This window comes from Lactuca sativa, chromosome 9 (assembly GCF_002870075.4).
Source record: "Lactuca sativa cultivar Salinas chromosome 9, Lsat_Salinas_v11, whole genome shotgun sequence".
Classification (NCBI taxonomy): Eukaryota; Viridiplantae; Streptophyta; class Magnoliopsida; order Asterales; family Asteraceae; genus Lactuca; species Lactuca sativa.
Window position 1 is genome coordinate 115,003,148 of NC_056631.2, and position 26,230 is coordinate 115,029,377.

Genomic DNA, 26,230 nt, shown 5'->3' on the forward strand with positions numbered 1-26,230 from the left:
TATTAATTAGGGATAATTATTATGTGTTAGGCGGAGGCTAGATTGGTGGGTAGAGATCAAGATCCCGAGTACGAGATTTCATTCATTAGCTTACGAGGTGAGTCTTGTCACTATACTTATCTTGAGTGGTAATTTCTATGTGTGACCAGAGGGTCTTATGTGCATGAGCTGTGTAATGAGATCTCCTGCTATTTATTTGTGTTATGCTTTTGTATGTTATTTTGAGATGCTGAGTTAAGGGACCAGAGGGTCCATCTGAGTTGTGGGACCAGAGGGTCCCACTGAGACACATCAACCAGAGGCTCTTATTGAGTTATAGCCTCGAGTGGCTAATGTGTTGAGTATGGTATTTTGGGGGACTCATTAGGCTTTATGCTTACCGTGTTATGTGTTATGTGTTTCAGGTAGCTCCGAGGATTGCGACAAGGCACCGACATGATTGTATACACCGGCTGGGGATTATTATTTTGTTATTCTGGGATTGTGTTTTATTTGCTGACATTGAGACAAATGTGATTTGATAATTATGAAACGAGTTTTTATTGTGTTTAAAAATGAAAATTTTTTTGAAAATTTTCGTCGTTACAAGTTGGTATCAGAGCCTTGGTTTGAGGGATTCGGATGCACCCTCGGGGGTGTTTGGACTCAAACTGAGGATTTGAGAAGGATTTTCAAAAAGAGATAAAATTTTCTAAAAAGAGGCAAGAGTTTAGGAGAAGTCGAGTTAGAGCAATGTGTACAATCAGCTAGATCCGAGCGGTGATTTCCCAAAATACGCTCATTTTGTGTTATGAGATATTTTATGTGATATAATGCATTCTATAGAGTAGGCTAGGTGATTCATATATTAGGACTAGGGTGGCCTGATTTGTGATGCCTTAGCCTAGGGATTTCTGCTATTAGAGTTTAGCTTGAGTATGAGTACTTAGCAGGAGCGAGCCAATGAGAGAACTACTGTGAGAGTAGCTTGTGAGGCATAGAGTACCTGTAAATTAGGATCCGAGGAGGAGGACTTGGGGTGAACACTGATGCAGTGTGGAAGGTAGTATTGGGCCCGTACTACTGGAAGCATCGGATCAGTGAGCGGCCCAAGTAAGAATCCTAGGGATGCTAAGGAACAAGTAGGGGTGGGTGATCGAGTGTGAGTTTGCTCGAGCGAGTCTCTAATGATATAGTGTTGTGTTTCAGAGACGTTATGGTGGGGACACGCCATAACCCTGGGAGCAGTGGGAGTAGCGATGAGGAGATACGGAGGATGATCGATGAGGAGGTGGTTGCAGCTATCCGAGCAGAGATTCCGGAGATGTTTGGGTCTATCAAGACCACCTTGATTCGGATGTTTGATGAGTGATACACTGCTATCACTGAGGTTGTTTCCGCTGCAGCCACTGTAGCCGTTGCCGCTACTAGGCCACATGGAGGTGACTCGTTGCTGTTTCGAGAGTTCAGCAACACGAAGCCACCAGAGTTTGATGGGACGCAGGATCCGATTGATGCGATGAGGTGGATCTCTAATATCAAGGGGTGTTTTTACATGTGTTCCTGTCTCGACCATTTGAGAGTTCGGTTTGCGTTGAACCAGCTTCACTTGGGAGCGAAGGACTGGTGGAAGTTTGCGACAACTGGCTTTACCACTGCAGATCATACTACAGTGACATGGGAGAGGTTCGTTCAGATGTTTCGAGACGAGTATGTTCCCCTGGTGGAGAGGGAACGTTTGGCGCATGAGTCTCTGTCTCTCAGGCAAAAGACAGAGTCAATGACTGAGATCTCGAGGATGTTCCATGAAAGGGCGATGTTTTGCCCTGAACACGTGTCCACCGAGCAGACATGTGTGAGCCGGTATCTGAGCATACTGAGGAGGGATACGAGAGTTTGTTGCGAAGTCGTCATATTGTACATTGGCCGAGCTTCAGGACAATGTTAGGAGGAGAGAGATTGAGCTTAAGTTACAGACCAGAGAGGATGAGGAGGAGTCCCGAGGGAGGGACCGAAGACCAGTGCAGTCGCAGCTGGTGACGAAGCGGGCCAAGCCCGCTAATTCCAGAGTTGGGGGCCAGAAGGGCCGCACTTGTGGCAAGTGCGACAAGAGTCACGAGGGCTCTTTTCGTACAGAGCTCTGTTACAAATGCAGCAAGGAGGGGCGCATGGAGAAGGATTGCTCCAAGGGATTCTCGGTTTGCTTTCATTGCAACCAGACCGGCCATTGGAAGGCCGAGTGCCCCCAGCTAGTGCAGGGATCTGCACCTACTTCTGTGCGTGCTACTGAGAGCCAGCCAGTGAAGGCCAAGAGACCGAAGGTTCGTGGGAGAGCTTTTCAGCTGAAATCGGAGTTGGTCTGCGCAGCACCTGACGTTGTGGTCGGTACATATTCTTATTTTATTCTTTTGAGCTATTTGGTACTTATATTGTGATTATGTATAGGTACTTTTCTTGTGTGTTCTGTGCCCGCCTTGGTGTTATTTTACTCGGGTGCGAGTCGGTCATTCATATCTTTAGCTTTTATTCGTCACCTCAGTATCCGTCGAGAGGCGTTGAGTCGACCTCTAAGAGTTTCCATAACTGATGAGCATTCGTTTTTTGCGTCTGACGTGATTCGAGGATATGTGCTTGATATTTTCGGAGTTGAGTTTCCGATAGATCTAGTGCTGATCGTGATGAGGGATGTTTGTGTCATCATGGGCATGGATTGGTTGAGTCGATTTGGAGCTGTGATCGACTATGAGCGCCAACTGGTGACTATACGAGACCATAGTGGGGGAGTACTTACAGTATACGGCGAGGGCATTAGATCTGGATCAGCGTTCTACTCTGCTGCCAGGTCGAGGTAGAGTTTGCAGCAGGGATGTATGGGGTTTCTGGTATATGTGTTAGGGGCTCGGGCTTTTGCACAAAGATCGAGTTCTCTCTCCGAGGTTCCAACAGTGTGCGAGTTTCCAGATGTTTTTCCTGAGGAGTTGCCGGGTGTGCCTCCCAAGAGGCAGGTAGAGTTTCGGATTGATTTGGTGTCGGGTGCGGCCCCTATTGCCAAGGCACCCTATCGCCTTGCGCCGCCAAAGATGTAGGAGTTATCCTCTCAGCTCCATGAGCTGTTGGGGAAGGGGTTTATCAAGCCGAGTAGTTCGCCGTGGGGAGCCCCAATCCTTTTTGTCAAGAAAAAGGATGGTTCACACTGGATGTGCATTGATTACCAGGAGTTGAACAAGTTGACGGTCAAGAACCCTTACCCACTTCCGAGGATCGAAGTTTGTTCGATCAGTTGCAGGGGGAGATCGATCTGAGGTTTGGGTATCAACAGATGAGAGTCCGCGAGGAGGATGTCCAGAAGACGGCCTTCAGGACACGTTATGGGCACTATGAGTTTGTGGTGATGCCTTTCGGGCTCACTAACACACCGGCGTCATTCATGGACCTCATGAACCGGGTGTGCAGGCCCATGTTGGATCGTTCGGTGATTGTGTTCATCGATGATATATTGGTATATTCGAGGACCAGAGAGCAGCATGAGGAGCATCTGAGAGAGATTTTGGGTATACTGAGGTCGGAGAGGCTCTATGTCAAGTTCTCCAAATGTGATTTCTGGTTGCGAGAGGTCTAGTTCCTGGGACACCTCGTTAACCAGCATGGTATTTTGGTCGATCCGGCCAAGATTGAGGCAGTCATGAGGTGGGAGGTGCCGAGATCCTCCACCGAAATCAGGAGTTTTCTGGGACTGGCCGGGTACTATTGGAGATTTATCAGGGATTTCTCCAAGATTTTCATCCCACTCACCAGTTTGACCCGGAAGGGTGTCGTGTTTATTTGGGGTCCCGAACAGCAGATCTCATTCGAGACCCTTCACCAGAGATTGTTCAAGGCTCCCGTGTTGGCCCTCCCGGAGGGGATGGAGGATTTTGTGGTTTTCTACGACGCATATATTACGGGCATGGGTGTGGTTCTGATGGAAAGAGGGCACGTGATAGTGTACGCATCAAGACAGTTGAAGCCTCATGAGATGAGATATCCCACCCATGATCTGGAGCTGGGGGCAGTAGTGTTTGCCCTCAAGATCTGGCGTCACTATCTGTACGGGGTTTGGTGTACCATATACACGGACCACAAGAGTTTGAAATATCTTATGGATCATCCCAACCTTAACATGAGATAGAGGAGATGGTTGGATGTGGTGAAAGATTATGACTGTGAGATCATGTACCATCCGGGCATGGCTAATGTGGTAGCCGATGCCCTGAGCCACAGAGTAGAGAGTGCTTTGATCCAGATGTGTGTATGAGGATGACATTGATGATTCCAATCTTAGATATCATTCGAGAGGCCCAGGTCGAGGCCGTGAGACCAGAGAACCGCAAAAGAGAGCGGGTGATTGGGCAGGTGTCCGAGTTTGTGACGCCGCGGGCTTATGATATTTCAAGGAAGGATTTGGGTGCCCTTTATGGGCGGAGCACGATGTGTACTGATGGAGGAGGTAGACAAATTGAGATTTTCAATCCACCCTGGGGCCACTAAGATGTATTTGACCTGAAAAGAGACTATTGGTGACCCTGTATGAAGAGGGATGTGGCTTGGGAAGTTGAGAGGTGCTTGACTTGTCACTGGGTTAAGGCCAAGCACTAGCGTCCGCATGGCAAATTGCAGCCACTAGAGGTTCCCCAGTGGAAATGGGAACAAATTTCCATGGATTTTATCACCAAGTTGCCGAGGACCGCGTGGGGTGTCGACGGGATTTGGGTGATTGTGGACCGGTTGATGAAGAGCGCTCACTTCCTTGCTATCAGTGAGAGCTCTTTTGCTGAGAGGCTGGCAGAGATATATGTGAGAAAGGTGGTGGCTCGGCATGGAGTGCTGAAATCTATAGTGTCCGATCGGGATGTGCGTTTTGTTGGATTAGTGTCTAAGTCCATAACTATTTTGGTATGTACTTGACCCGATGGTGCATGGCCCTTTTGGGTTGCCTTCAACAAAGCAACTTGATAGGATAATTATGGAGAGAGAGGATTAATTATGATTTATTAATATATTATGAGAATAATATATTAAAGGAGAAATCATATTGTTTAATTAATATTAGTCAATAATTAATTAAGTACTAATTTTGTGGCTAAAAGAGATTAACTAAACTTTGGGGACTAGAACTATCAATTATGTGATAGTTGAATATTGGGCTAATGGATGCCATATTAGAGGAGTGGACGAATTCTATGGGGAAACCCATTAGAAATTGTCCAAGGCCTCTAAGGAGGGAGTCTGTGGGCTGCTTAGGGCCTAAGCAGTCAAATTAGGGTTTCCTTGTTAGATAACCCTAATAGCCTCACTATTTAAGGACCCCTAGGGCACCAAAAACGTGGCTAATAGTTTCTGTAGGGTTTCTAGAAGTTTTTGAGTGCCTCTCCTCTTCTATTTCTTCATCCTCTTGCTCTTGGTGTTTATGAGCCATTAGAGGTGTGACATTTGTGACACTAAGCTTTCCGAAGCCAATTACAAGGAGGAATTGAGATTGCTATTCCTACATAACAATCAAGGTAAGATCTAAACCCTAATTCATAGGTTAATATCATTATTGTATGCTAGATCTAGGGTTTTAAAGTCTTGGATGAATGCATGTACAATAGAGAAACCTAGATCCAAGCATTAGGGTTTGGATGCGCACATAGAATGTTCTTATAGCTAAAACCCATCAGTGGTATCAGAGCCTTGATTGGTTTCTATTGTATTGATGCTTAGTGTTTCATTCATGCTTAGAAAATCGATTTTGTGCTCCTCTGACTGACAAACTCGTCGAGTCCCAATGTGAACTCATCGAGTAGGATGAACTCGGCGAGTTCCTATGGGAACTCGGCGAGTCATGCTACAAGAAAGAGGAATTCTCGGGATTTCATGCCTATTTTGCTGTGGGATAATTGCCAAATCATTTTGTATTAATAAATTACGAATTTTATTGATATTGGATGATGATCCTTACCAAAATAAAAGATAATTTCAAATCAATCAAATGTTTACTTTCTTATATGATAAATGTTAATTTTGGATTATTTGATCATTATCTTGCATGAAATTGAATTAGGTCATAATTAGATAATTACCAATTAATTGTTTAATTGCCTTATTTGTATTTTGATATAATAGTTTTGAGAGGTTTCAAAACTTGTTCTCAAGTTTGGGAATTAAATTTTTTTTGATTAAAAAGTTTAATTTTGAAATATTTAAATTCTAAACCATAATGATTTGAAATGTTTGAAAAACTTGCTCTCAAGTTTTGGAATTTAAATTTTAATTAAAAGTTTAATTTTAAATTGTTAAATTTTAAATCCCTAATTTTTTGAAAAAAGTTCAAATTGGACCCTTATGGTTTTATTGAAATTAATTAAGTGTATAATTAAAAGAGAGTTAATAAATCCATAGTGATATGGTTTACATTTAATTAATTTTAAAGTGTAATTTATTAAATTAGACCACCTAGTATTTTAAAAGTGTAAAATACACCCTTATACTATATATAACATTAAAAGTCTAATATTATATATGTATAACTTAAACTGCTAGTCTTACCGTTAGTAGGCCTCATTCACGAAGCCGATCTATAAGGGGGTATAAGGTTATGGCCTATAAAATGGCCGTTTAATGGGTGTCCACTCTCACCCACCGCTTCCTTGATTGGTGGAGGGTCGTTAGCTGAACGGGTAGGATAGATCAAAATCTTTCCTCATTAAAAGTATAATGAATCCATATATAGTAACTAAATGTTTTTACAAAATTCCCAATCTTAGTTACTTTAGGTAAAAGTGAATTGATGCAATTCCATGAAATTACACTTTGTACCCTTGCTAAGACGTTAGTGGAGCGTGTGTGGTTAACCGGGACACTAATTGGATGCTAAGAAAAGGTGGTAAAGGGTAACTCAATGTATGTCATAGTTCGGTGGAGCGTGTGTGGTTAACCGACACATCGAATAGGTGACTGTAACATTGGGGGCACCATGTGACAACCCGAAATTTTCCATCCTATTTAGTCTAACACTTTAATTAAAAGTCAATTACATTTTTAATAATTTTTAGCCAATTTAAAAGTCCGTTTGAGTGTTATAATTATTTATTCTTCAAATGAACGAAGGAAAGGAAGTACCGTCTCGGGTGTTGAAGTAGCCAACCCACCCAATGCACCCTAATAAAGAGTTCTCGGCCAAACTTTTAGATTTTGGGCCGTAAACTGTTGTGTGGCCGTGAACTCATGCCTTAGGCATTAGTTTACTCCCCAAACTCCTTAGTTCTCACTTCCACCCTCAAGTTTACTCCCCATTCTCTCTCAACTATCATCCCGTTCTTCACCCGATCTTCCGAAAATGTAAGTGTTTCTCGACTTGTTTTGTTGTTATACCCTATCACCTAGTGTTTATACATCATTTCATCCATTCATTATTGCTTTTCAACTAGATCTTCAATTGTTCTTCAAAACACCAAGAACACACACTAGTGTTCTTGGACCTTAAACACCCAATCGAGCTTCTATGTTGTAAGTACACTTGCCCTAGCTTCTTGTGTTCTTAGTATCATCTTAATAACAGTTGAAAATCATCAAAAATCATAAGAACAAAGGAGTTTACAGCCAAGGATGTTCTTGGTCCGTAAACCCCTCTGAAGGTGGCTAAATGGACCCTAGTTCCTTCCTAAGCCTTGGATGCCAACCTTGATCCTTCCTAGAAGTGTTTAAGACCTTAAAAACAATCAAAACAAGTCCCCATGAGATTTTACAGCCGTAAACACCTAAGGAAGTGGTCCTCAGGCCGTGAACTCTACAAGGAAGGAGTAGTGTGCCCCTAATGCTTTCCTAAGACTTGGACTTGATCATCAGATGCTCAATCATGACTTGTAAGACCTCAAAACACAATTTGGGACTTAGTACCATGAGTTTACGGCCATAAACTCATGGGGAAATGGTCATGGGCCGTAAACTCCATAAGGAGTGGTCATTGGGCCATAAATTCCAATGCCATGCCATACAACCCTTAGATGCAACCCTTTGGTACCTATAACACTTGATTCAAAGTGTTTCCATGTCCTAGGCTGTCTTAACTTGATTAATTAGTTGTTAAGTGTCTAATTAGATACATATATGTTTATTATATGTTAACTAGGATCATTGTGTGTGTTCAAGTCTTCACTTGACACCTAGCACCTTGTCCAACACTTCCGAACAATCCACTCACTACAGGTGAGTTCATACCCCTTAAATAACCATTTTAAATGTTTTTAAATGTTTATAAATGCTTTTATGGGGGGGGGGGAATACAAGTTGAATCATGCTAGTTAGTACATCAATCACATGTGATTAATAACTAGCATACAAATAGATTTATTACACTTTTAGCTGTTTACTTAGGATACTACTTCCAAATGACTTACTAAAATGTTTTTACATGTTAAAGCTTTTTATCAAACTATCTTACATACTGTATGTTTCCTTTCAAACTCTGTTAGAATTGTGTTTCAAACAAAGGTTTACTTATACTTAAAATTCTTCTTATCAAACAAACTACTTTCAAATCATTTTATAAAATGACATCAAGTCATCTTTCCTTAGTTATTAAACTTTTCAAAGGTTTTACAAAACTTCTTTTATACTTTTTATATTGTCAAATGCATGCCCATATATGTATAGTTATATAAGTAATGTTTAAAGGACTTAGGATGGCTAGCTCGCTTTATTTCCTTTTCCTCGTGGGATGTGGCCTTAGGGCATCGGTTATTCGTCCGAATATCGTTTAAATATTAATTATATATCACGTATACATATATAGACATAAAAGTTCCATCAGTTAGTTCAGTACCTTTGGGTAGCAAAGGCATACTTCGGTTATACACGTACATTACTAGTAGCTATAATAGGTATAGTTAGGAGATACTACTCACTATTCCAAGTATAAGGAATCACATAAGAGTCAGTTCATTCATGAGTCTATACTAACACATTACATACTATATCACTACAAGAAAAACAGCCTTTTACGACGCTCATTGCGCGTCGTAAAAGGCTCAGACGACGCGCAAATGCGCGTCAAGGAAGGCCCTGTCATAAAGAGAGACGACGCACATTTACGACGCGCAATTACGACGCGCGTTTATGACACGCAATGCGTATCAAGGAAGGCCATGTCATAATGGAAGACGACACGCATTCGCATGTCGTAACCTTACGACGCGCGTGTTAATGACACGCAATGCGTATCAAGGGAGTCACTGTCAAGAAAGGCCATGTCATAAATGAAGATGACACACATTTTTGCGTATCGTAATTTTATATGTTTAAAAAAAATATTATTTATAGATTTACTAATTTTCAAATTAAATTTGCATTTAATGTCTCATAATAAATAAAATATCATATACGAAAATACAATCCATTACATAAAATTTAATATATATCATACAAATAATCATTTCATGGAAAGATAAAACAAATCAATAAAAGTTGTAACGAAATTTACAAACGAATTAGATACAAGAAATATGAAAAACTTGAAATCCCTAAGATTATAGTTTTAATAGAAGCTTCACGTGAGATACATACAATTGGACCAGTAAGCAAGGATGTTCCCGAATCCACAATAGCAGCACAAGAACACATACACGATATCTTCTGCAAGAAGGTGCCGGTCCAAAACTACTGTTGAAGGTTGCCATGATAGATGTTAAGATTTAATCATAACAAGAAACCAATCAGTGTCTATAATAAGCTAGAAAACAAGCAACCAATAAACAAAATAAGCAACTAATTAAGTCAAACTATGACTATGCATACAAATTGGTAGCAAACAAGTAAATAAATGAAGAAAGTTACCTTCCATTGAAATGGTTTAACAAGTTCAACATATTTCCCATGGCCTAAAGAAGGTAAGTCAACACGAGAAGGAATATAGTCAACACGAACAACAACATGCCACTCTTTTGTAACAATGTAAGAATTAAGTGTAAAAGTTAATACAAAAGCTGTAAATCATGAAATGCTCATAAAAAATCAAAATCTCTTCAAAGATACCTCATATGTAGTAACTCCAACCCCAACTATCTCTAACTTTTCCCACTCTTTTTTAACAACTGGAAAACAGGATTCATATATTGCAAAAAATTTACCAAGATCTGAACCAATATCAGAGAAAATGAAGTAATCAAAATGTGCAAATGTACACATGGCAGTTTAGTAAGGATAAAACTGGAATAGACAAACTTACCTTTCTCAAGATCTTATCACCAACTCCACTTGGTTGGCCAAGGTCTGCAATCTCCCATAGTGGAATATCAAGCAGTATCCTTATTACATTTTCATCCAGAAAAGGAAACCTAGCCTGAACTGACCAAACCACACATGTCCATTCAAATTCAATCCAACGAAATGTGTAATGTAATGTGTTTCTTTCTGGACTTAACACATAAAGAACTGAACGACTTAACAAAGAAGCAAGTGGTACCTCTTTGCCATTATCAGCGATGCGTCTATCATCTCTACTTAGGTTTCTCTTCCATATTCTCTGCATATCTAACTTCATATCCTTATTTAGACCACCCCAACTAAACATATCAACAAATAATCATCAAAACTTACTTCAGTATTTTATCTTGCTTCTTTTACAGTATGAGATAATACTGATTAATAAGAAGTAACCTGCTTTCTGTGAACTTAGTTCTATGGCGTCCATACCCACCACACTGCTCATCTGCACCAGAACCAACCAATAGGATCCTGGAATCAGACTTGTATTTAACCTTTAAATTATTATTTCCATTTATTTCTTCACTCACACACCCATCACCACCAGCTGCCAACCAAAAGGCAATCCTAATATTAAGGTCCTGTAACACCAAAAATAAGTTAAAAGACTTTCATGAAACCTTTTAATAACATTAAAATTTAAAAAGAAAATGTGCAATTAACAGATCAATGTACCATGTATGTATTTGAAGGATAAATAAGTGACAAGACACTTTTTGTCTCCATGGTCAATTTCGAGAATTCTGCATCTATTTCTACTAGATTCCATCTGCATTCAAAATCTGTTTGTATTATGAAAGAACTACAATAAAGTCAAAGTCAGAGGGTAATAAAAAAAAGTTAAAAACGCCAATTACCTTCTCAAAGGGGCAATTTTTCTCAGCTCTTTCACACCAGCCATTGCAAAGATGCATATAATACTGGTCATTACTTTTTAGATTCCCCATTTAAGATAACACTTAATTAAATGAAACTCAGGATTTTGTGAGATTTACATTTAAAGGTTATAAAGAATAATAATAGGTAACATACCAGGTACCGTGTAGGCTCCAAGGGTAAAAAAATATTTGCAACTGCTATCCGTACACCATTAAGGGCTAGTGTATATGGCTATATAAATCAGGAGCTTCAATTTCCAGTGCTTCTGCTGCATGTACCATTAACTGATGAAGTTTTGAAAACTGAAAAAAAAATAAATTAAATCATTGTCTTGCTTCTTATTTACATGTATTTTGGATGTATAATAATAGGACAATTACAAGTTATATGTAATGTAATTATTAGTGGACAAAAACTGTTGAATCCATATACCTGATGCATTAAGATGAAAACATAACATTTATAGTGTGAGTGTAACCAAATAAATTTGCAGATGTAAAGCCAGTGAAGATCGTAGCAACTGTTGATGAATACTTTTTCAAAATTGTGTTTGCATGTTATAAATAATAGATATTAAAGTTAGTCTTCCACTATTTATAATCTTTTTATTGTGTAAAAAAACAAATGCTTATAATAATGTTACCAGCATATTTGAAGAAAAAAGAGGATACAATTCCTTGAGCTGCATTGTTCACAATTAAAAGAATGGTAGCTTTTGAATGTCCTTGTAAAATATCAAAGCTTTTAGGACCTGGAAAAAATAATCACATGGAAATAAGGGTTTTCTGTGAATGATTAACATAATTAAAAAAAGTAAAAGGGTAAAATGGTCAGAGTAAAATCCAAGGGAGTAAGTACCTTTAATAATGACAGTTCCAAGCATGCCTAGGAAGTTGAAAACAGCACCATATCCGTATAAAAACAAATTCTGAAATCCCAATAAGTTCTTCCACCAATCTTCTAAAAAAGTCTGCATATGTTCTCTGGGCAAACTCAAATGTCTATAAAAAAAGCACAAGATTTGTAAAATTTAGTGAAAAGCTACTACTGATATTACAAGACTAAAAGGGTATTATACTAAAATTTCATCTACAAGTTTCAATTTCTGTTTGCTTGATTCACAGTGTACTTTGGGTTTGTTTTCCCTCCAAGCTTCCTTGCAGTGAGTTGTACAGCCGCCTGTCATTGCCGCTGATAGTAACTGCTCTTCCTTTTACTGCATCCATCACAAGGGTATATAAGTAATTCCATAACATCTTGAGTAAATTACAAAGTTTTTCCTTGTGTTGTACTTTTTGTTTTCAATATTATCCAAAAACAATTTTTTGTTGTTTTTTGACCATTGTTATCTTTTTCCAAAATCACACATTAAGCCATATCATGTGTTTTGCACACACAAGGGTATTCTCCATGATTTTATAGCATAAATTCTAGGTTAATTTAGAAATACAATAAAGCCAAACCTCTCCAAATTTAATTGCATCTAATGAGGATCCACTTCCAGATTTCCTTGGTTTACTGCCAACCATCATCACATACGTCAGTGAAAATGTTGTGGTAAAAGTAAAATCTGGAGTTTTGTCTAAGGATAGAAAGGAAGGTAGCAATAGAACAACCACTTAAATTTTTTAATGTCCTCCCCAACATCACAACATTTTAGAACAAAAATCTGTAATTTTGTGTAGCAATAGAACAAGAGTGACGATGAGTTCAGGAAATTGAACCCTTGGATTCGATTTGGAAAGACGGCGACTTCGAAAATTGAACCTGTGTTTGGTTCAAAGCGACATTTGGAGTGGAGATTCTGATATGGAACACCAGTAGCCTGAGCTTGCAATCTAGTCTGCATAATCAGGCAATACATGAAGCCAATCAATTCTCCCAATCAAATCAGGGAAACCAATACAGTTGGCATCGAGATCCACGACCAGAGTATTATAGAGGTTGAGAATGAAATTGGAACTAACATGTGTAAGGAAAATAATCGAGGAAGAAGAGTACCTTTGCGACATCAAGAGGATTTACTATAACTACAGATAGAAAACCGGCTCTAGCGGCGGCGAACGCCCTTTCTGATAAACTCAAATTGAAGTCAGGCGACGAAGACGTTATCTGATTCAATCAAAATGAAGAAGAATTTTGATTGGGCATATCTGCTGAAAGTTTTTCTCCGGGATGGCGACTGATCCAAGAACTCTTTTTGTTGCTAAAGCGCGGTTCCAGTTATGATGCTTCCGAGAAACACGTTGAGATGTAAAAAAAGATGAAAGAGATACTTCCTCCAGATGGAGCCTAAATAAACCTTGGATCAAAGAGATTAGAAGCGATCGATCATTGTCTCTCGCAAGCGAGACAAGCGACGCCGCCGCGTCAGACCTATCATCTAGGCTTCCGGTGTACAAAAATCGCGATTTGCTCCCAAATTAAGCACAAAATACGTTCATTAGCAGCGATCGGAAAGAGATGAGACGATGTCAGAGGTGAGTTGAGGTAGATTCGGTAGTGGTGGAGGCGGATTAGGGTTTACAGAGAAAAGGAGGAGGGAAGGAAGGAGTGTTGGTAATTAGGGCAAGAGGTAAAGGAAGAAAAAGGGAGGCGGGCTTTTTAATTTTTTAATATTTCATTCCCCCAGCTATTAAATGATGGAACGCGCGTTTCCATTAAAATTCATAAAGTGACATCTTCAGACGACACACATTTTATTATAGGCGCCCTCCGTGTTTTTTTTAGACACTAATTTAATGGCTCGCAAAAATGCGCGTCCTAAATTCTTAAAATTTATAGAGAGATGACATTATTTTTAGGTCATATACTTTTGCGTATCATAAATCGAAGCGTATCATAAATTGCACGTCGTAAAAGGCTGTTTTTCTAGTAGTGTATGAAGAGATACGATTACATACAATTACAAGACATACAATTACAAGACATACAATTACAAGACATACAATTACAAGAGAGACAATTACATAGATACGTTTACATAGATACGACTTCATAGATACGTTTACATAGATACTATTACATAGAATCTATTACATATGTTTCGGGACTTACCATTCCACCCCCAAGGCTGTTAGGTACAGTAGGTAAAATGCACATCGACGGTTGTCTACGATTGTACTGTTCGGCGAGTTACCGCGCCGTGAATATCCTAGTACAAAAGGATATAATTTTTGTTATTATATTATTTTCCTTCTTACCTTTACTTTGTGACACATTCACATGAACGACGAGGTAGAATATAATTTGATATAGATAGACTATTTTCCTTATTACCTTTATATTGTGACACATACACATAAACGATGGGGGTAGACGATAGTTTTATAATAATAATAGTTATACAAGGGAAAAACCATCACATCTACAGTGATGCATACTTTCAAAATAGTTGGGTCTTGGTAGAAGGCTACTTTCAAAACAGTCGGGTCTTGGTAGAAGCCTACTTTCAAAACAGTCGGGTCTTGGTAGAAGACTACTTTTATTACTAGTAGGAAATATGATATTTTCTATGGTTTTCAAACGTTTACAATTACTTACAAACATTTTCATACTTATACAAACTTTTCTTCAAACATTTACAAGTCTTTCCTTTACAATTTTACAAGTCAAAGATACATAAATACTTATGAATTCACCAGCTTTATCGCTGATACTCGCTTTCAAAATAACTTGTATTCTCAGGTTACAAATAGACAGGTACAACGACCAGGTTTTGTGAAGACGAAGCAGTCAAGACTTGTCTTTTATTGCGATTATTAATTATGTTGTTTTATACTATGAAAGAACACGCTTGCAATTAATATTATACTATTAATGCAATGGATGATGTTGTTGCTTGTTTACTACTTTGCATTATTGTGATACTATACATGACGTCCTCCGCCCCAGAACGTTTCCGCCGTTCTCAGTTTTGGGGTGTGACACACCATGTATATTTGCATGGTTATTCACACCCTGTTTTGTGATCCTCGGCATCCCTGTCACAAATTGAGGGGCATATCGAGATTTAAACATGCCATTGAAAAGTTCAATGAATCTCAAAGGATCTAGGAATTTTTCAATACATTTAAATCTTAATCTCCTTTTCGTTTTTCATGGTGGCAAATTAGTGAATTGTCATTCACTTACCTTCAAATGTTCTGCAAGTTGGATTACATCATCCCTCTTCCAATTTGTAGGATATTGTGTTAGGTCCTAGCCTTAATATCTCATTTGGGTGTTTTATTAAGGACTCAATCAACTAAATTGAATTTTCTCCCGTTTTGTAGATGTCAAAATTTAACAACTATGGTCTTCCTAAATCCATTGGAAAAATATTTCCAAATGAAGATGATATCCCACGATTTGATCAAGGAACAAGAATCATTCTTCACTTCCTCCACCTCCTTATATTGTTCTCCCTGATCCACAAGTTCGAAGGCTTGAAAATTTCAAGCTCATTCAAGTCCTTTTGGTAAGTAAACACAAAGAAGGAAAGTCGGTGTATGCACATGTCCTAGGGATGAAGTCGCACATTGACAAGTTAAGAATCTTGGGAGCCATTTTCTGTGAGAAGCTGGCTGTTGACTGGGTTCTTCAATCGCTTCCTGATTCATATAGTGAGTTTATAAGAGAGTACTATATGATGGACCACGATGTGACCCTTATTGATCTTACCTATATGCTTGTTTCTGCTGAATCAGAAATGATTTGGTGCACTGGAGAAGCAAAGTTGATTGGTAGATCTGCCTTCGAAATTTCCACGGACATAGGCGACGACAACAAAAGGCATGCCATGGTCGAAGAGTTTTACCATAAGAGAAAGGCAAAGTCTGAGGTAGTTGCGTGTGCTGTTCTAAAAGCGTCAATTTGCTTTCATTGCCAAGAGAAGGGGCATTGGAGACAAAGCTTCCCTATATACCTGAGAGATCTAAGAGATGGGAGAGTCAAGACGAATGGCTCTACTTCAGGTATTATCCATTATCTAACTCTGTTAAATTCCTATTCGTTGATTCTAAATGCATGATGTGATAAGATTACATTTTTGTATTTGTAGGATTGAAGAAAAGAAAGGAAGAAGCACTTTGAGTCTGATCATGAAGAAATAGGTTTCGATCGGATGATTCATGATCAAATTTTTAGAGCTGCTACTTAGAGAGTTATGATAGATTTGTTAGGAATATTTGATTACATAGTTTCCCAGTTGATTTTGCATTGTAAGGTCATGTTTTCCGCTGCTTTTATGAATAAAATAAAATTTGATTTGACTTATTTATTTATATCCTTGCAATGAAATCATTGTGGAAAATTGATGTCTGCGTATTTCTATAATAAATGGATGTGATTCTTATTTATATTATTTATGGAAATTTTCTTAGTAAGGAAAGATTCCCATCGCCCAAGTTTCAATTGGACAGAATCTTAGAATCATATGATTTGAATCATGTGATGTATCGAAATCTTGATACTTAGAAATTTTAAGACTAATTCCTTGACAAAGAGTCAATTGAAGGACTAGGAGAACGAGTTTACAATGTTGTGCACCAGTTAAGTCCATCATAAATAACAATAAGATTATTCGTTATATTTACTAAAGGATTAATGAATGTGGTTATTGTTATAAGTTTAAGCATGATTCTGAACCATTGAAAAGTTTCAATGAATTGCAAAACGAATAAGAATAATCAATTAGGCAGAAAGATAAGAAGTTTCTCCAATCTAAGAAGAAGGGAGAGTACTTCTGTATCAGGTTTTATGATCGTCTTAATTGTAAAGAACCATATTACAATTCATCCTCTAAGGACACCTTAGTGCACTAGTTTGGCTAAGAAGAGGAATCAAGAATTGCTATAATGGTTAAGTCATTAAGATAAATCATACTTCATTCCAATATCAAATATTAAAATTAATATTCTTACATTGAGTGACATATCTTAAGTAGGTTTGTAACACTTATCAATTGTGGAATAGAGAAAGTTTTCTTATTCATACACATTTGGAATTTGTAACTTGTGATGTCTTGAAGAAGACAAAGACCAACTAGAACAAATTAAATTAAGTGTTAGTCTTGATAGAATTTTGCACTAACTATTGAATATTTGTTTTGTCAAGGAATGTTTCTTGACAAGAGAATCATATATGTCAAGAGGTTAGTGGGAGTATAAATGATCTTGAAAAGCTTCAAGAACGAATCAAGAATAAACCTAATCAATGATCACTAGCATACGAATTGAAGTTTACAACCTATCGTGTTGACATATTCTCGTTTCTATGTCATTCCAGTTTGGTTAACTATGCATATGAGTTCTACGAGTTCTCAATGGGTTGCATAGGAGAAAGGCACCTTGATCAATGGAAATTGCATTGAAAGATATGGGTGAGCTACTCAATAACTTGGAAGCTATGGTTGGACCCTTGATGGCAAGAAATCAAAGATTAAATAAGTTTAGTCCATATGAGTTGGATTTGTCACAATCATTATATTATGATTATGGTTATGGCTGATGCACATGGATAGGAATGCATACACCACAAAATCTAAGTGTCGTAAGGTTTCTCTCTTTCATGAAAATGATTATGAGGAAACGCTTTCACTAAGAAAGATTTTGAAGATAACAGTGTGTAATTGGCATTTCTCGAATTCGATTATGACTACGACATCCCTCTTCATAGTTCAAATTGTGTGATTTGGCAAATCAGTTTGAATATTCGAGACTTGTTGCTATAAGTTCTAGAATTGTTTAAACACACATATGGGTTATCTAAGGAAAGGTGTATGAGTTTAAGAAGCTTAGATAAAGTCTTATCGAAGCATCTAGTATTAGAAATATGAACTTAATAAATTCAATAAGCATTGTTTTTGTAGAAGTTCAGATGATTTCTGAATACATGTCAAAGCTACTGGGAACATAAGTGTTATGCTAGTATGGATATAATCAACATGTTAGTGGGAGCATGGTAATTATGGTAAGTTGCAAGTTGGAAATATTAATTATAGAAAACAAAAGTTTCAATTTGCAAAGTTGCAATGTTGAAAAGTTGTTTTGCTACAATTAAGGTAGAGAATTTTAATTCGTTTCGAAATCTAAGACCTTAGATCGAGAAGTTTTAATCAAATTTAGTCAAATATATGAATTGCATTCTCAAAATTCGATTATGATTACGACATCCCTTTTTATAATTCGAGTTTTGAGAACTTGGCAAATAGAAATATTATGGTAAAAGACTGGTAAAGTATCACGTCTTTATGTAAAACATTATCCTTCGTGTTCCATACGCTTCAAGTATAGGATCAATCGCATATGCTATAATAATTGACCGTTCTTAAATATTTTCAAATTCCTAGGGCATTAAGAGGGAAAAAGGACTGGAACCGGACATGACTAAGTTTATTAAACAAATATCAAAGGACAAACTAAGGTTTGCCAAGGATTGGTCGCTTATGAGCATTTGTAAGTATAGTAATAGATGGACCATACCGACATTATTATAACTAGATAGGATTCTATTTAGAATGAGTTATCATATGGAAAATATGGAAATATTTCCATATTGGGAGTTGGACATTAAGAATCTATATGTCTAGATTGGAAACTTTTATGCAAGAAGGATGTTCAAAGGAATGTACTTTGAATATGAGACTTCGTATCTATGGAATTGTCTTGCAACTATTTCCAATAGATGACTTTGTAACTTCATTGGCAAAGTCATTGTGACTTTGGCGTTGTGATATTACGAAAGAATCATCGCATAAAATGTTAGAATCTAATATATTCTATAAGTGGCAAGAATTTGATATTCTTACACTTGAGGTAAGGATTGGGAATTGTGAAATAAGTGTGATTGAAAATATGTTCACTTGATCTATTTCACAAAGTAAGGAACATAGGTAAACATAGTGTGCATGCTAAGAGCATGGGACAACTATAGTTATAATTCAAGTAGTAAGTTGATTACCCGAAACAACAAATAATGAGTAATCAATATGGTGATAAATAAAAGGTGTTTTATTTATACTCAAAAGTTTGAGGCCGTATAGGATTAGTATTTTTCTTGTGTTTCACTTTGCATGTTTTGATTTCCTGAATAATTAAATTATTCGAACGGTCCACAATCGTTCATATGTTGGAAGTAGGTATGAATGAAGACTGTCATGAATTGGTGTGTAGATTGTCTAAAATGTGTTAGATATAGCAAAGGTTTGCTGCAACGTTGATGAGTGCTTATGAATATGATTTGAGCATTGGATTAAAACCCACACTCACTTGGATCACTTCATGGATTTTATCACGAGTGATTGGTGAGACGATAATATCTTATATTATTGAAACCGATATGTGTGAGTTGTATCTTGTAAATCAGTTGCACATTGATAATATGTAAATGCACTAGTAACTTGGTGTTATAAAACATATTGTTGTGTATGATTCAGTAAGTGAGTACAAGCAAGCATTTAATCGAAGTTTATCTGTTCCTTTTACCCAAAGTGGGATAAAAGCGATATCTGTGGGCCCGTCGATGATTTAGTGATGACACCTAAAGTGCTTGGCCAAGCCGGGTCTATGTTGATGTGCTTAATTGTAGTCTGTTGTCAGTCGTCATAAATCGGAAATTGGGAAACAACACATAGACTAAGAGAATGATTAAATCCATGTCTCACTTTTATACGATATCTAGAATGGAGGAATATATGATCCATTTTGTAAAGGATACGCTTCAGATCAGATCAGAGTTGACAGCGGCTTTTAAAAGCTACGATTGCGGATCAGGATCTGAGGTCGTACGCAGAATAGTTATTAGACTTATCCAAGTGGGAGACTGTTGGATTAGTGTGTAAGTCCATAACTATTTTGGTATGTACTTGACCCGATGGTGCATGGTCCTTTTGGGTTGCCTTCACCAAAGCAATTTGATAGGATAAATTATGGAGAAAGAGGATTAATTATGATTTATTAATATATTATGAGAATAATATATTAAAGGAGAAATTGTATTGTTTAATTAATATTAGTCAATAATTAATTAAGAATTAATTTTGTGGCTAAAAGAGATTAATTAAACTTAGGGGGCTAGAACTATCAATTATGTGATAGTTGAATATTGGGCTAATGGACTCCATATTAGAGGAGTGGACGAATTTTATGGGGAAACCCATTAGAAATCGTCCAAGGCCTCTATGGAGGGAGTCCATGGGCTGCTTAGGGCCTAAGCAGTCAAATTAGTGTTTCCTTTTTAGATAACCCTAATAGCCTCACTATTTAAGGACCCCTAGGGCACCAAAAACGTGGCTAAGAGTTTCCTTAGGGTTTCTAGAAGTTTTTGAATGCCTCTCCTCTTCTCTTTCTTCATCCTCTTGCAATTGGTGTTTGTGAGACATTAGAGCTGTGACATTTGTGACACTAAGCTTTCAAAAGCCAATTACAAGGAGGAATTGAGATTGTTATTCCTACATAGCAATCAAGGTAAGATCAAAACACTAATTCATATGTTAATATCATTATTGTATGCTAGATCTAAGGTTTTAAAGACTTGGATGAATGCATGCACAATAGAGAAACCTAGATCCAAGCATCAGGGTTTGCATGAGAACATAGGATGTTCTTATGGATAAAACCCATCACGTTTTACTTCCAGATTCTAGAAGAAGTTCCATGCGGAATTGGGAACGCGATTGCATTTTAGCACAACTTACCTCCCACAGACAGACGGACAGAGTGAGTGGATGATTCAGACGCTCGAGGACATGCTTCGAGCGTGTGTTATGGACTTTGGTGGAAGTTGGGATGCATACCTACCCCTGGCTGAGTTCTCTTACAACAACCGCCACCATTCCAGTATCGACATGCCTCCTTTTGAGCTCCTTTATGGGAGGAGGTGTCGGACCCCCATCTGTTGGGGAGAGGTAGGACAACGAGTGATGGGTGGCACTGAGATAGTGCTTAAGACGACTGAGCAGATTCAGCAGGTCAGACAGAGGTTACTGATGGCTCAGAGTCACCAGAAGAGTTATGCAGACAGGCGACGGTCTGAACTCGAGTTTCAGGTTGGAGATTTCGTTCTCTTGAGGGTATCCCTATGGAAAGGGTAATACGGTTCAGGAAGAGTGGCAAGCTGGGGCCTCGGTTCATCGGCCCTTTCAGGGTGACTGCTAGAGTGGGTAAGGTAGCATATCGTTTAGAGCTACCTGCTGGGTTGAGCCAGATCAATGACACCTTCCACGTGTCCCAACTGAGGAAGTGTGTGGCCAATGAGATGGCCATGGTACCTCTAGAGGATATTCAGGTAGATGCAAGCCTGAATTATATCGAGAGACCTATGGTGAATATGGACCAAAAGGTGAAAATGTTAAGGAACAAATAGGTGCCCCTGGTTCAGGTTCAGTGGCAACATCGGAAGGGGTCCTAGACGACTTGGGAACCAGAGTCCGAGATGCGAGAGCAACATTCGGAGCTATTTGAGGAGCATAACTTTGAGGGCGAAGTCTGATCCTAGTGAGGGAGAATTGTAACATCCCGAGTTCAGGTATACCTCGAGAACCTTGATCTTTTGAGTTATTGTCATTTTTGGCCTTAAGTTATAAAAGAGTGAAAACGAGTACGCGGGGTATACCTGAGGGTACGCTTAGCGTACTCGTCAGCGTGCATGAAACGCGGAGACCGCCTAGTACGCTGGGCGTACTAGGCCCAGAATGCAACCCTAATTTGGGGTGAGTCCCCAATATAAAGAGCATGATGGCCATATTTTTGGCCACCATTTCCAGAGAGAAAACCCTAAGAGTGCCCTTATCTCCATTCTAGAGCTTATGTGTGTGTGTTTGAGCTTTGAGATGGTGTTTGTGTGGTTTTGAAGAGAAGAGAAGACCTTGAAGAAGGAGAGTTGGAGTCCAAGCTTCTAGATCTGAGCAAATCTAGGTGGGAAGCTTCTATTTGAGGTATAAAGTTTGAGACTTTGCCTTTCCTTTCTTGAGTATGTTGTGATGAGCATTTTAGGGGTTTGTCCCAAAAAGGTGGAGTCTTGATGAGATCTTGAACTCCATAGTCTAGGACCAACCCCTTTTGAGTGTATGAGTAGTGTTATGTCATAAAAAATCCAATCTTGGTTGGTGAAATCACTCCATGCATGAGTTATGAGACCCTTGGGACAAAAGAGTGTGTATTTTTGGAGGATGGAGACTTTGCAGCCATCCAAAGGCTTAAAGTCAATGACTTTATGGATTAAGAAGCATTAGAAGGTCCAAATATGAGATATGAGCTTCTGTCTTAACTGATTAAGAAAATGAGTATGAGAAGAGCAAAACTGGGGCGTACGCTGGGCGTAACCCCCAGTACGTGCCATGTAGGGGTTGAGCACCCCGATTCTGGAAAGCAGCCGAGTACGCCCAACGTAGGGAGTTGGAACGCTCAACGTACTCCTTTCTGTTGACTTTTGTTGACCTCTAGGGTTTGGTCAATATTGAGGACTATTAAGCTTTGGAGGGGTAAAATCGTATTTTTGTTGGATTAGTGTCTAAGTCCATAACTATTTTGGTATGTACTTGACCCGATGGTGCATGGTCCTTTTGGGTTGCCTTCACCAAAGCAACTTGATAGGATGAATTATGGAGAGAGATGATCAATTATGATTTATTAATATATTATGAGAATAATATATTAAAGGAGAAATCATAATTTTTAATTAATATTAGTCAAGAATTAATAAGAATTAACTTTGTGGCTAAAAGACATTAATTAAATAAAGGGGACTAGAACTGTCAATTGTGTGATAGTTGAATATTGGGCTAATGGACTCCATAGAGGATGGAGTGGACGAATTCTATGGGGAAACCCATTAGAAATCGTCCAAGGCCTCTAAGAAGGGAATCCATGGGTTGCTTAGGGCTTAAGCAATCGAATTAGGGTTTCCTTGTTAGATAACCCTAATAGCCTCACTATTTAAGGACCCCTAGGGCACCAAAACGTGGTGAACTGATTCCTTAGGGTTTCTACATGTTTTTGGGGTGCCTCATCTCTTATCATTCTTCATCCTCTTGCTCTTGGTGTTTGTGAGCCATTAGAGGAGTGACACTTGTGACTTTAAGCTTTCTAAAGCCATTACAAGGGGGATTTGAGATTGTTATTTCTACATAACAATCAAGGTAAGATCTAAATCCCATTCTTATGTTAATATGATTAATTGTATGCTAGATCTAGGGTTTAAAGTCTTGGATAAATTACATGTACAATAGAGAAACCTAGATCCAAGCATTAGGGTTTGCATGAGCACATAGGATGTTCTTATGGATTAAACTCATCAGTGGTATCAGAGCCTTGATTGGTTTCTATTGTATTGATGCCTTGTTTGTTTGTTCAATCTTTAAAAAATCGATTTTTGTGCCCCTGACTGATGAAATCGGCGTGTTCCATAGTGGACTCGGCGAGTTCAAAGTGGAACTCGGCGAGTTCGAGCGTCAGTTAGGGCAGATTTCGGGATTTCTTGCTGTTTTGCTTGAGGATACTTGCCTTAATTGTTTTGGGTCAATAATATTCGAATTTTGATATATATTTGAGTATATCCTTGACCAAACAAAAGATAATTACCATTTTATTGAATGATAATTTCCTTATATGATAATAACTGATTATTTGAATTAAATTGGTAATTTGTCTTGCAAGTAATAGTGACTAGGTCAAATTTAGATAATTATTAAATTAATTTTTTAATTTAAATTATTTGCTATTTGATCCTTAATGTTTTGAAATGTTTCAAAACTTGCCCTCAAGTTTTGGAAATTAAAAGTTGATTAAAAGTTTAATTTAGAAATGTTAAATTCTAAAACCCTAGTATTGTTTTGAAAAGTTCAAATCACACCCTTATGGTTTTATTAATTAATTAAAGTGTATAATTAAAAGAGATTTAATAAAGCTATAAATTTTTGGTTTACATTTAATTAAATTAAAAGTATAATTATTAAATTAGACCACCTAGTATTTTAAAAGTGTAAAATACACCATATACTATATATAACATTAAAATTCTAGTATTATATATATATATATATATATATATATATATATATATATATATATATATATATATGTATAAGTAAACAGTCAGTATTACCGTTAGTAGGCCTCATTCACGAAGCTGGTCTATGAGGGGTGTTTATGGAAATTGCCTATATAATGGCAATTGAATGGGTATCCACGCTTACCTACCATACTCTTGACTAGTGGAGGGTTGTTAGCCGAACGGATAGGATAGGACAGAAACCTTCCATTATAAGTATAATGAAGTACAAAAGTAACTAAATGCTTTTACAAAATTCCCAATCTTAGTTACTTTAGGCAAAAGTGAATTGATGCAATTCCATGAAATTACACTTTGTGCCCTTGCGAAGACGTTAGTGGAGCGTGTGTGGTTAACCAACACACTAAATGGTTCTAAGCAAAGGTAGCAAAGGGTGACTCATTGTTTGTCATAGTTCGGTGGAGCGTATGTGGTTAACCGGCACATCGAATGGGTGATTGTAACATTGAGGTCACCATGTAAGTTTGCATGGTTATTCACATCCTGTTTTGTGATCATCGGCATCCCAGTCACAAATCGAGGGGCATATCGAGATTTAAACATCCCATTGAAAAGTTCAATGAATCTCAAAAGATCTAGGAATTTTCAATAGATTTAAAACTTAAATTAATTTTTCGTTTTTCATGGTGGAAATTGGTAAATCGTCATTTACCTACCTTTAAATATTATGCAACTAGATTACGGCATCCCTCTTCTAAGTTGTAGAGTATTGTGTTGGATCCTAGCCTCGATGATTCATTTGGGTGTCACATCGAGGATTCCAATGAACTTAACTTGAATTTTTTCTCCCATTTTGTAGATGTCAAAGTACGACAACTATGGTCTTCCCAAATCCCGTGGAACAAGCTTTCCACATGAAGATGATATTCCACGATTCGATCGAGGAACAAGAGATCATGCTTCACTTCCTCCACCACCTCCAATTATACTCCATAACCGACAAGTTCGAAGGCTTGAAAAGTTCAAGCTCACTCAAGCCCTTTTGGCAAGTAAACATGAAGAAGGAAAGTCAGTGTGTGCACACGTCCTAGAGATGAAGTCACACATTGATAGGTTAAGAATGTTGGGATCCGTTGTCTATGAGGAGCTGGCTGTTGACTGGGTTCTTCAGTCGCTTACTAACTCATATAGTAAGTTTGTAAGAGAGTACTATATGATGAATCACGATGTGACCCTCATCGATCTCACCTATATGCTTATTGCTGCTGAATCAGCAATGGTTTGGCGCACTGGAAAAGCAAAGTTGATTGGTGAATCTGCCTTCCAGACCTCTATGGATATGGGCAATAGCAACGAAAGGCATGCCATGATCTAAAAGTTTGATCATAAGAGAAATGCAAAGTCTGAAGTAGTTCCGTGTGCTGTTCCAAAAGAGTCCATTTGCTTCTATTGCCAAAAGAAGGGGCATTGGAGACGAAGCTGCCCTATTTACCTAAGAGATCTAAGAGATGGGAGAGTCAAAACGTATGGCTCTACTTTAGGTAAAATCCATTAACTAACTCTTTTAAGTTCCTATTCTAGATTCTTAATACATGATGTGATAAGATTACATTTGGTGTTTTGTAGGATCATAGAAAAGAGAGGAAGCTTAAGGGAAGAAGTGAGCAGAATCTAATCGTGAAGAAATGGTTTTCGATCGCATTGTTTGAAGATTAGATTTTGAGCTACTACTTGGAGTTAGAATAGATTGCTAAGAAATATGTATTAACATAGTTTTTCAATTGAATTGCATTGTAAGGACAAATTTTTCCACAATAAAATAAAATTTGATTTTATATTTATCCTTGCAATGGCATGTATGAAAAATTGATGTTTGAATGTTTCTATTATTAGCAATAATGGATTTGATTCTCAATAATGTTATTTGTGGAAATGTCAAGAATTTACCAAATATGGAAAGTTTCTTATCGCCCAAGTTTCAATTGGACAAAAACTTGGAATCATACAACTTGGTTGCATGATCAATGAGAAATTCCATATTTGGAAATTAGACTAATTCATTGACAAAGTGTCAAGTGAAGTACTAGGAGATCAAGTACAC